Source organism: Aegilops tauschii, chromosome 7 (genome assembly GCF_002575655.3).
Source record: "Aegilops tauschii subsp. strangulata cultivar AL8/78 chromosome 7, Aet v6.0, whole genome shotgun sequence".
In the NCBI taxonomy this organism is placed as follows: domain Eukaryota; kingdom Viridiplantae; phylum Streptophyta; class Magnoliopsida; order Poales; family Poaceae; genus Aegilops; species Aegilops tauschii.
In genome coordinates, this window is record NC_053041.3 from 418,093,575 (window position 1) to 418,106,979 (window position 13,405).

Here is a 13,405-nt window from a genome sequence, read left to right on the forward strand (position 1 = left end):
AGTTGGATAGACCAGCCCCAAAAGGGGCTGGTGTGCGCCCCTTATATGATGAATAGGAGGAGAAGGAAAGGAAGGAAAGGGGAGGATTCGGCCTCCCCCTTTCCTTCCCCTCCCCCTCTCTTTCCTCCCCCCCGATGGATATGGAAGGGGAGGCCGACTTGGAGGAGGCGCCCAAGTAGGATTACTCCTACTTGCGACGCCCCTTGGAGCCCCTCTCCCTCTCCCACCTATATATATGTGGGGGGCACCGCTAGAACAGACATCAATTATTCCTAGTCGTGTGCGACGCCCCCCTCCACCGTTTACTCCTCCGGTCATATTGTCGTATTGCTTAGGCGAAGCCCTGCGCGGATCACTTCACCATCACCGTCACCACGCCGTCGTGCTGACGAAACTCTCCCTCGACACTTTGCTGGATCAAGAGTTCGAGGGACGTCATCGAGCTAAACGTGTGCAGAACTTGGAGGTGTCGTACGTTCGGTACTTGATCGGTTGAATCGAGACGACGTTCGACTACATCAACCGCGTTAAGTAAACGCTTCCGCTTTTGGTCTACGAGGGTACGTGGACACACTCTTCCCCTCTCGTTGCTATGCATCTCCTAGATAGATCTTGCGTGATCGTAGGAAAAAATTTGAAATTGCATGCTACGTTCCCAAACAGTGGCATCCGAGCCAGGTCTATGCGTAGATGATATGCACGAGTATAACACAAAGAGTTGTGGGCGATGATAGTCATACTTCTTACCACCAACGTCTTATTTTGATTCGGCGGTATTGTTGGATGAAGCGGCCCGGACCAACCTTACATGACCACGTTTCTTGAGACCTGTTCCACCGACAGACATGCAACTTGTTTTGCATAAAGGTGGCTGGCGGGTGTTTGTTTCTCCAACTTTAGTTGAATCGAATTTGACTACGACTGGTCCTTGTTGAAGTTTAAAACAACAAACTTGACGAAACATCGTTGTGGTTTTGATGCGTAGGTAAGAACGGTTCTTACTAGAAGCCCGTAGCAGCCACGTAAAACTTGTAACAACAAAGTAGAGGACGTCTAACTTGTTTTTGCAGGGCGTGTTGTGATGTGATATGGTCAAGATATGATGTGATATACGTTATTGTATGAGATGATCATGTTTTGTAAAAGTTACCGGCAACTGGCAGGAGCCTTATGGTTGTCGCTTTATTGTATGAAATGCAATCGCCATGTAATTGCTTTACTTTATCACTATGCATTAGTGATAGTTGTAGACGCAATAGTTGGCGAGATGACAACGATGCTACGATGGAGATAAAGGTGTCAAGCCGGTGACGATGGAGATCATGACGGTGCTTTGGAGATGGAGATCAAAGGCACAAGATGATGATGGCCATATCATGTCACATATTTTGGTTGCATGTGATGTTTATCTTTTATGCATCTTATTTTGCTTAGTACGGCGGTAGCATTATAAGATGATCCCTCACTAAAATTTCAAGGTATAAGTGTTCTCCCTGAGTATGCACCGTTGTGACAGTTCGTCGTGCCGAGACACCACGTGATGATCGGGTGTGATAAGCTCTACGTTCACATACAACGGGTGCAAGACAGTTTTGCACGTGCGGAATACTCAGGATAAACTTGACGAGCCTAGCATGTACAGACATGGCCTCGGAACACTAGAGACCGAAAGGTCGAACATGAATCATATAGTAGATATGATCAACATAGAGATGTTCACCATTGAAAACTACTACATCTCACGTGATGATCGGCCATGGTTTAGTTGATATGGATCACGTGATCATTTAGATGACTCGAGGGATGTCTATCTAAGTGGGAATTCTTAAGTAATATGATTAATTGAACTTTAATTTATCATGAACTTAGTCCTGATAGTATTTGCAAATTATGTTGTAGATCAATAGCTCGCGTTTAGCTCCCTGTTTTATTTTTTGATATGTTCCTAGAGAAAAATAAGTTGAAAGATGATAGTATCAATGATGCGGACTTGGTCCGTAATCTGAGGATTATCCTCATTGCTGCACAGAAGAATTATGTCCCTGATGCACCGCTAGGTGACAAACCCAATGCAGGAGCAGATGCAGATGTTATGAACATTTGACAAGCTCGGTATGATGACTACTTGATAGTTTAGTGCACCATGCTTTACGGCTTAGAACCGGGACTTCAAAAACGTTTTGAACGCCACAGAGAATATGAGATGTTCCAAGAGTTGAAATTGGTATTTTAGACTCATGCCTATGTTAAGAGGTATAAGACATCTGACAAGTACTTTGCCTACAAGATGGAGGAGAATAGCTCAGCTAGTGAGCATGTGCTCAGAATGTCTGGGTACTACAATCGCTTGAATCAAGTGGGAGTTAATCTTGCAGATAAGATAGTGATTGATAGAGTTCTCTAGTCACTATCACCAAGTTACTAGAACTTCGAGATGAACTATAATATGCAAGGGATAACAATAAACGATTCCTAAGCTCTTCGCTATGCTCAAAGCTGCGGAGGTAGAAATCAAGAAAGAGCATCAAGTGTTGATGGTTGAAAAGACCACTAGTTTCAAGATAAAGGGCAAGGGAAAGAAGGGGAACTTCAAGAAGAATGGCAAGCAAGTTGTCACTCCCGGGAAGAAGCCCAAGTCTGGACCCAAGCCTGAAACTGAGTGCTTCTACTGCAAAGGGACTGGTCATTGGAAGTGGAACTGCCCCATAAACTTGGCGGATAAGAAGGATGGCAAAGTGAACAAAGGTATATTTGATATATATGTTATTGATGTGTACTTTACTAGTGTTCATAGTAGCCCCTGGGTATTTGATACCGGTTCAGTTGCTAAAGATTTGTAACTCGAAACAGGAGTTGCAAAATGAATAGAGACTAGTTAAGGGCGAGGTGACGATGTGTGTTGGAAGTGATTCCAAGTTTGATAAGATCACCATCGCATACTCCCTCCACCTTCGGGGTTAGTGTTTGGACCTAAATAAATGTTATTTGGTGTTTGTGTTGAGCATGAATATGATTGGATCATGTTTATTGCGATACGGTTATTCATTTAAGTCAGAGAATTATTGTTGTTTTGTTTACATGAATAAAACCTTCAAAGGTCATACATCCAATGTAAATGGTTTACTGAATCTCGATAACAGTGATACACATATTCATAACATTGATGCCAAAAGATGCAAAGTTAATAATGATAGTGCAACATGTTTGTGGCACTGCTGTTTAGGTTATATTGGTGTAAAGCGCATGAACAAACTCCATTCAGATGGACTTTTGTAGTCCCTTGATTATGAATCATTTGATACTTGCGAACCATGCGTCATGGGCAAGATGACTAAACCTCCATTCTTTGGAACAATGGAGTGAGCCAATGACTTATTGGAAATAATACATACTGATGTATGCGGTCCAATGAGTGTTGAGGCTCGCGGCGGGTATCATTATTCTCTGACCTGCACAGATGATTTGAGAAGATATGGGTATATCTACTTGATGAAACACAAGTCTGAAACATTTGAAAAGTTCAAAGAATTTCAGAGTGAAGTGGAGAATAACCGTAACAAGAAAATAAAGTATCTACAATCTGATCGCGTAGGCAAATATTTGAGTTACGAGTTTGGCCTTCATTTAAAACAATGTGGAATAGTTTCACAACTCACTCCACCTGGAACACCACAGCGTAATGGTGTGTCCGAACGTCGTGACCGTACTTTATTAGATATGGTGCGATCTATGATGTCTCTTACCGATTTACCACTATCGTTTTGGGGCTATACATTAGAGACAGCTGCATTCACGTTAAATAGGGCACCATCTAAATCCGTTGAGATGACACCGTATGAACTATGGTTTTGCAAGAAACCTAAGCTGTCGTTTCTTAAACTTTGGGGTTGCAATGCTTATGTGAAAAAGCTTTAGCCTGATAAGCTCGAACCCAAATCGGAGAAGTGCGCATTGGTACGCGTCGGTGCTATACAAATGTTTTTTAACCCCTTTCCGCGATGGCATTTGGAACCGTCGCCAAGTGAGTGTGGGGGGTACGGGGGTCCTTCCCACATGACCCAGAAATCGTCGGGGATAGGCCCTCCTGGGACACAGGCTGGGGCCGTGTGCGATCGGGCGAGCCATCGAAACCCAATCATTTCCGTTCATATGTACATCCCACACAGTGAATCCCAGAAAAACATTTCCGTTTGTATGTATATCACACACAATCAATCCAAGGAATGCGTTTCCGTTCTTATGTACATCCCACACAGTCAATCCAGGGAAAACGTTTCCGTTCGTATGTATATCACACACAGTCAATCCAAGGAATACGTTTTCGTTCTTATGTACATCCCACACAGTCAATCCAGGGAAAACATTTCCGTTCGTATGTACATCCCACACAGTTTTATGTGTAGGATCGTGTGTGATAAGCATACAATCACACACATTCGCATTTCCCAAACCGTATGCGATAACTAATTAAGAAGATTAGCTAATCGTCGTACTAGTGTCGGATAGGATTACGAAACGTCGGACCATCGTAACATTGTCGTACATGACAACTATTGCACACGCTATTCTATGGTGCAACGTTTATGATGCATACTTCATCAGAAACAGTTCATGGTTGCGAATCATGTATGATAAGGCAACTAACACAAACGTTTAGTTTGCCCGCACCGTTTGTGATATTGTCTGACATCGCACACGCTTTGCAAACGGCAACTGTGTGCATGCTTGCACACATTTCCTCTCTGTGAACCGTCTCGGATTATGGTGTATATCGCAAACGTTTGTGTTTTACCAACCGTGTGTGCCGTAACGACCTGGAGAGCGTAATTTCACCGTAATTTAATTATTGCTGATATTTCAAATTGTATCGGATTTGAATGTGTGCTACAGCTTTATTCATATCCATCAGTTTCAACAACCAATGCATTATTCGATTCATAGGTACATATGTTCAAGAATTACATAAGAACCAAATAAAGAATGATGAACCACAGTTGTATACTTGTACTATTAAAGACGGTAAAGAAAGAGGCGAAATACATTCTGGTTGTTGAACACGGTGAGGCGGAATGCCCATATTGTGCCCTCCTCCATGCAGAAGGCACGCACGACTCTAGTCCAACCCCTTGTGATGGCCGACCGCCCATCCTTCACGGTCTTCATGAAAACATCTAGATAATCATCGTGTTCTGGTAGAAATACTTTAACCTTTGCATGCCCACCAATCATGTAGTTTGAGAGGTAATCTTGAGTAAAATGCTTTGGCAACCACTGCAAAGGAAAAAGATTCAGACATTGTCATCTAACACAACTCATTATGGGCAGTAAAAAGAAGGCTGCAGAGTTCTTACTTACCATCCTGCAGTTCGCTGTTGTCTTGGATAAAGTGTAAACAAATAGTTTAATTGTCATCTTTGGACCCATTTTACTAACAATCTTTATCAACTTCCTCACTTGATGCTGGTTCATCGATATCTCATTGCCCCATACGCAGAAAGGGTCGAAGCGCGGATCTTTACCAATGACTTATGTACCTAAAAGCACCAAGTTAATATTAGAAGCTAAACAGCAATTGCACAATGATGTAGTACACAACTCTTTTATAATATCTTATAACATCCAATATACTCACATATTAGATGAATTAACATCTTATATTATGGGCTGGAAGGAGTGTAGTGCATTCTTACAAATTATCGGTTGATTAACTGCTGCTGTATCCATGGGTTACAGTTAGTTTGAGCTAGTTCGGGCTCAAATAGCCCTAAAGTATATCTAAACATGAGGGCTAGTTTGAGCTAGTTGCATCTATAACCCACCCCAAAAAACTATCCAACCCAAGAGGTGCTAATTGGAACTAGTTCTCTTAGTGCATTTATTATCAATCTAACCCTGCCATCCAAACAACTCTTTGGATGGAGTTAGTCCAGGGTTAGTAATGAGCTAGAAACTAACTCTAACCTCTAGCTAAGTTGAGTATCCAAACAGGGTTGTGTTGTTGTTGTTGTTGCTGTTGCTGCTCTTCTACGTATATCTAGACATCATCAGAACATTAATGTAACACTCTTCCTTGTTGCTATGTAGCCTAGGATTGCATATTTAGACATTAAGTACAACGCATGTTGCTATGTAGCCTCAGATATATTACATATGGCCCTAGTTAACCTAACGATAAATGGGTTGCAGATATATTCAGTTAAAAGTTCGATTCACCGATTAGTCCCTTATCAGCCCCCAGCCTATATGGTACCAGCTACCGATATCCTGAACAGTGAGCATATATAAGCCATGGGATGAAACTAACCTCGATGGAAAACAACAGTCGTTCCCAAAATTGTCATGTGTAGGTACATCGAGAAGCATGTTAAGCACAACAGGCTAAACATCAACCAAAATTATCCATGGCAGACAAAATAATCTCCAAATGATAGCTTCAGTGTGCAGGTTTAAGCACGCTAGTAAAGCAAAACAAGTGGAAATGTGTGTTAACTACAACAGGCCTAACATTTAACAACAAGCAAACATAGTCATTCAAACTGGTATTGTGCTGGTCTAAGTACACTGGTTATTGTTAAATAGAAATGGAAAGGCGTGTTAACTACAAGATGCAGCAACCAAATGTAGTCATTCATAGTGGTATTGTTGAAACTGGTAGTGATGAAATTGAATTGCATAGTTCATACTTGCACATATAGAACATCACGTTGTGAATAACTGGAATAAACAAGGCATACTACGAACAACCAAAGATAGCATTTGAAACTGGACATATGCTAACTACAAACAACCGAACAATCAAAAAACTTTAGAAGAGGCATATGCTAGCTATAACAGGCTTAACAGCAAGCAAATATATGCATTCCTATCGGTATGTTTAAAACTGGATTAATGAAATGTACTGCACAGTAAATAATTGCACATATAGAGCATCACATTGTGAACAACTGAAATAAACAAGGCATGCTGCAAACAACCAGATATAGCAATTAACTACAAAAGGGACTCGACAAAACAAATCATGGGTTTTCCCCTATGAAGAGGCATGGCAAAACAAATCATGGGTTTCCTCGCTTCTCACGGATGGGCTCGTTCCCGTGGGAAGAGCATGGACCCTGGATGCGCTCCATGTTCTCGCAGATGGGCTCCTTCCCCTTGGAAGAGCACGACTGTAGGGTGCCCTCCCTGATGTCGCAAACGGGCGCTTTCCCCTTGGAAGAGCAGATGGGCTCTTTCCCCTTGGAAGAGCCAGAGAGGGTGCCCTCCTCGTGGTCGCCGTCGATGAGGTCTAACTTGTAAGCTGTGGATCCCAAGCCAGTGTCGCAGAACGTGTCCTTCAGAAATGAAAAAAGGGGCTCGATGGCGATGTAGGATGGCAAATTGTTGACAGCGAGCCAGAGGAGATCAACGGCGGAGCCATGGATGAGATCGACGACGGTTGAACCCGAGGGGTTGGGGGTGGGCCACTTAACCTGTGACATAGCCCGCCTCAGGCCGTCGCTGTCGATGACCTCGATATCGTAGCCGACGGCCGAGACATGCCCGCATACTCTAGCCCGCTGCTTGAGTTCCTGCCGCTAGTAATGGTCGTCAGCTTCCTCGGTGACGTCGGGCGAAGAGATTGCGATACACCTCTTTTGGGCCAGTCACTCCTCGAGAAGCGTAGCCGGGCTTAGGCTGCGATGCTCTAGAGTGGGGGATGGGGATGGGATCTGTGGGAAAGGGGGCATTTGGCAGGCGTCATCTAAGGAACTCAGGGCCGCCTGGGTATGGAGATCGGTGGGTAAGCTACACGGGCAAACCGGCAGATGTTGACAAGGGAGGCCTTGCGGCGGCGGCGGGGACCTTGCTAGGGTTTCGAGCGAGGGAGGGTGTGTGTGTGTGTGTGGAGGAGGGGGCGGGGGTGTTTGAGGAAATGACGCGGGTACTGAAAATTTTACTACGCGGGAGTCAAACGCGGGAGTGAAATGTCGGGGCTATTGAAATTTTTTATGATGGTGCATCGCACGGGGTCCGGAGATAACAACCGTGTGTTATGAAACAGAAAAACCCTCGAGCCGGGCAGATATTTTCGAGGGATGCAGGCGGGATTGGGAACAAGAAACATCGCACACGGTCCGGAGATAACAACCGTGTGTTATGAAACAGAAAAACCCTCGAGGCAGACAAATATTTTCTAGGGATGCGGGAGGGATTGGGAACAAGAAACATTCCACACGGTCGAAACACAATAACCGTGTGTTATCAAATAGAAAAAGCTACAGGCAGATAGATATTTTTGATAGGGGAAGCCTCGTGGAGCCCAATGTACTGTGCGGATGTGTGCGTGATAGGAGCACCGGCGTGGCACACGGTTAGTTTGAGTGAACCGTGTCTATTGCGTCATCCGACTTGTCTAATGTTCATAAATTTGGCGAAAAATGACGCGGGAGAGGGTCAGAACATGAACACACTTGCATGTGGACCAAATTTATGTATGAAAAGGGTGCTTTGATTTTCAAATACTAAATGCAACTTCGATGTGGCACCTATCTCGCAAAGTGCACGGTATTGCTTGCCCCCACCCCCTCGTGTTGGCACGAAGGGGATCCTAAGCGATGAATGCATGTCCCCTCTCCCCCAACCGAGGTTCACCTAGCAAAGTGCGAAGTAGATAGCAGCCCCCCTCCCTCGTGTCGTCACGAAGGGAATCCTAAGCTATGAATGCATGCCCCCCAACCGAGGTTCACCTAGCAAAGTGCGAAGTAGCTAGCAGCCCCCCTCCCTCACGTCGGCACGAAGGGAATCCTAAGCTATGAATGCATGCCCCCCAACCGAGGCTCACCTACCAAAGTGCGAAGTAGCTAGCAGCCCCCCTCCCTCGTGTCGGCACGAAGGGAATCCTAAGCTATGAATGCATGCCCCCCCAACCGAGGTTCACCTAGCAAAGTGCAAAGTAGCAGCTAGCACCACCCCCTCGTGTTGCCACGAAGGGAATCCTAAGCTATGAATGCACCCCCCCCCAACCGAGGTTCACCTAGCAAAGTGCGAAGTAGCAGCCCCCCACACACTTTCAGTCGGCGGGCCAGAGAGGCATCTCTCACCAAGATGGATCGTAAAACGGACCAAGAATAATCCACCTTGGTCGTACAACCTTTCTCTTGTTGTTGGTCAAAGTGATGGCCGTCCATGCAACCCCGGAGATGGGCCAGCTCGCCAATAATCACGCAAGTAGCTACTCCCCGAAGACAACCACTGCATGCGTGTGGCCCAAACATATGTATGGAGAGGTGTGCTTTTGAGTAACAATGGAACAACTTTGATGTGGCACCGTGATTTCGAACTAGAAATCCCCACACTGAGTGAGGGTTAGGTTGACGATGCATATGTATGTTACACCACACTTCAAGCCAACGACGGGGATTCATGCATGCATGTGTTCATAGTATATGCGCTCAAACTTAATTAGGTCTGAATCTCACCATGACCTATACTACGATAACACGAACCAAATGAAGAATCTGCCATGGTAACCTATCTTGTTGTCGGTCAAGGTGATCATGGATGTCCACGCGGGCCAACGAATATATAGGCTTGTCGCGGGTAACCACGCGAGGGAGTGTACCGTTCGAAGGCAACCACTACATGCATATGTATGGAGGTGATGCGTGCATGCATGTTTGAATACCATTTCACAACATTAATGTGGCGCGTGCGTCAAAAATCATACACTAGCTCCCCACATAGAGTGAGATCGGTTCATGATGTGTCGTTGTACTAGCCACTTCGACTCGATGGGAGGGATTCATGCGTACACATGCATGTGTGTGTGCTCAAACTGTATCATGCGTGTCATCCCAGAGCATGACCTATATATATATATACCGTATTACAAGAAAAAAATCCCCTCCTAAGTCAAATTAACATCTCTTGTGTTGTCAGGAAAAAAGTAGTGATGGACCAAGCAGGCCCATAGATGGAAAGCATCGATATCACTGATAAACGCTTAAGTGGGTGCGAGAGGACAACCACCACCGCTTTGCATGTGGGCCAAACATATATATGTTGAATACCAAAAATGCACAACTTTGATGTGCCACACGCCTCAAAAACCGTAAACCATGCACCCACACAGAGCGAGATTCATGAAGCATACTACATATGATGGTCCCCTCCCCCCTTCACCGCATACTATATGCTCCTTCCGTAATATGTACAAACCAAAAGAATCATCATCAATGGTGAAATTAATTAACCTCTCCCGATGTAAGTCAAAGTGATGCACGCATGCATCGACGATGGCCACGTGGGCCCACAAATAGAAGCGTCACACGTGAGTGTCCTAGCTAGGATAACCACCGCGTGCATGCATGTGGCCCAAAGAGGTGTTGTGTGATGTTTGAATAGCCAATTTCACAATTTTGATGTGGCGCGTGCCTCGGAAACCAGAAAGTCCCGACACTGAGTGAGGTGTACTTGTTCACGGACGCGTACGTATAGTATATATGCTAGTCCCCTCCCACCTCTTCGACGCATACTATATACCACCATAACACAAACAAAAAAGATTCTACCTTGCTGGTCAAATTAACCTCACTGCCGGCTGTTTGTCAAAGTGATGGACGACGACCTCGCGGGCCCACATGCGAGTACCGAGTGTCGTGTAGGACAACCATCGACTGCATGTGGCCAAAACATGTATGTATGAAATGGTTGTGTAATGTTTTAAATAACGAATTCAAGACACTGATGTGGCACCGACCTGCCTAACAAAACGGCCAACCCACACGGTGGCTCCCAACTTGCAGTGTACTGCGAGCCACCCGCCACCCCCAGACGCACACACCCACACACACACCGCGAATCCACCGCAACTACGATGCATGTTAAATTAATTATCCCGCGGTGAACATATGTTATCAAAGGAGGGATGTTTTAATTTTGAAAAAATCACAGAGATCATTAAGATGTTTTAGTACATTAATTGATTGATTTTCTACGGGTATAATATGAAAAAAAAAATCAAATTTGAGCTACATGCACACGTGACAGTGCACCTAAGTGGATTGCAAAAACACATGTGTCTCACTGGGTGCATGTTTACCCCCATGCAACAAATTTCAAACATTGAGAATCTTGATTTTTAAATTCTAGTACATCCAAAACTTATTTGAAGTTCATGAAACTTATCGTGTTGTCATATGGACACCAATACAAAGTGGCATTGTACTTTTTTTTGTGAAATTTGAGACCAGTTTTGATGTAATCTTTATCTAATTACAAATGGGATATTATTAATAATTGGGAACCAATATCCCAAACGAATTATTTATTCGAACCGTAAGCGTTAGACCAACAATGGATACGTGCCATGCTTCGGTTAAGCAATAAAGTGGCAGCAGTAATCATCCAAATAGAAAAAACAATATACGTGCCGCAGCGCAACCCGTGTGCCGTGCGAGCAGGCGTGAGTTGACGGGACGCATGCGAGCAATCCACCACGCAGGCAGACCGGGAGGCGTGCGTGTAGGTGTGTGAATTGACAGAGGCGTGCTCGCTGTGCAGTGTCATCGAGAGGCGTGCGAGTAGCTGTGTGAAACTTTGGTAGGCATGCCAGCAGTTCAGTGCGCAGGCTCACCGGGAGGCGAGCCATCGGTTTGACCGTCGCCCGCCTCACTCCCACAACTCCCACTACTCCATATTAATGGTGCGCCCGAGCGGTCGCACCCCCATCCTCGCCACACACACAATCCTCTCTCTCCGCTTGCATCCTCGACGCCACTCTCAGTCCTCAAAGCCGTCAGTGTATGAGGATGCCGCCGAAGCGCCCCATCGGAGGGAGTGGCGACATCGGGGCAGCTAAAGCACTAGAGCACGTCGTGGAGATGGAGACAGAGGTTGCCGTCACCGCCGGTGAGTTATCGCTACACCCTGACGTCTTCGACGGCGTCGAGCTTCCACAGCTGGAGGCGGAGTTCCACACCGACTCTAGTGACGACCTCGGCGACGACTCCGACGACCAGTCCGACGACGACGGACAGCTGGTTAGTCATCTATACTCTGGTTACTCCTGCCTCCCCATTTTTGGAATAGAAATCCTATGGTTATGTTCTCCCAATCCATGAAATCTGAGTAAGTTTCCTTAGATTCGTGTAGTGTATTGATTGTTCGAATGGTACAAGTGATAAGTGATTAGTTGTTTCATCTATGAAAATGATTTCTGCTAGTAATCCGACTAGGGTTAGTGTTCGTGCTAATAATTCCTAGCCAGGACTTGACAATTGATTTTGAATGACCTACATATGTTTGTGCCATTATTTTCTTCAAGTGGTCTGTACATAGACGACTGTGCTTAGAAATCGAACCATAATCTCTGGATATGTATAAAGAAATAGCCACAAATTCCTAATCCCACTTCATGGCATGTAATCATTGATTTGATGCCAAATTTGTTTTACTATTTGTATAGGTGCTGTCTGACGATGTGGACAACGAGGATGAAGATGGCCAGAGGAGGTACAAGAGGCAAATCCTAAGGGAGCTTTATGCGGGAATGCATAACATGCGTATTAGGACCTGGAACGGTGGCTATCGATGCCCATTTTGCAACCACAAGCTTCATGACGCGTATCTAAGTGTTATGGCGCATGCAAGAGGACGTGTCGTTGGCTCCTTCAAGCAGAAGTATTCTCGCAGGGTGGCACACGGCGCGTACGCTGAGTACCTGGCTTCAGGATCGTGCCGGCATGTGAGATGAGATGTGGGATCGAACAATGTACGCTTGAGTATATGCTTAATGATGGTTGAACTATGTACTTATGGTTGAACTATGCTTGTGTACGTGTACGCTTATTATATATGTATGTGTATGTTTAATCTATGTTTACTTATGTCTAACCGTGGGATATGGATGCAATCAGTTCGGTTGATGGAATCTACCTCTGTCTTGGTTTATTGGTCCCCTTTGTAATTTGTGTTAAATTTTGACCAAAGGTTTAACTGACAAAATGTTAGTGCAGGTCAACAAAAATTATATTGTTGGATGGGTATTTGAGCATACTGTTCAATGATATAATTTTTTGTGACATGCATAAACATTTCTTAGTTAAATATTTGGTCAAAATTTGGTAAAAATTACAAAGGGGACCAATAAACCAGGACGGAGGTAGTACGTCAATCACACACGGTTCCCAAAATTGGAACCGTGTGCAATGACTTTCATTTTGCATGTTGTGTCAATCACACACGGTTGGCTCTAGCAAACCGTCACCTCCAAAATTCTTTGTGGGACAGAAAACCCTGACCACCCAATTCAAAAAAGAAAAAAGAAAACCCTCACCATCCCCACGTCACAAAAACCCTCACCCCGCCCGCCACCCCCCTCCGGTCCCCATTCACACCTCCACAAGCTCCTTCGCGCCTATGCATG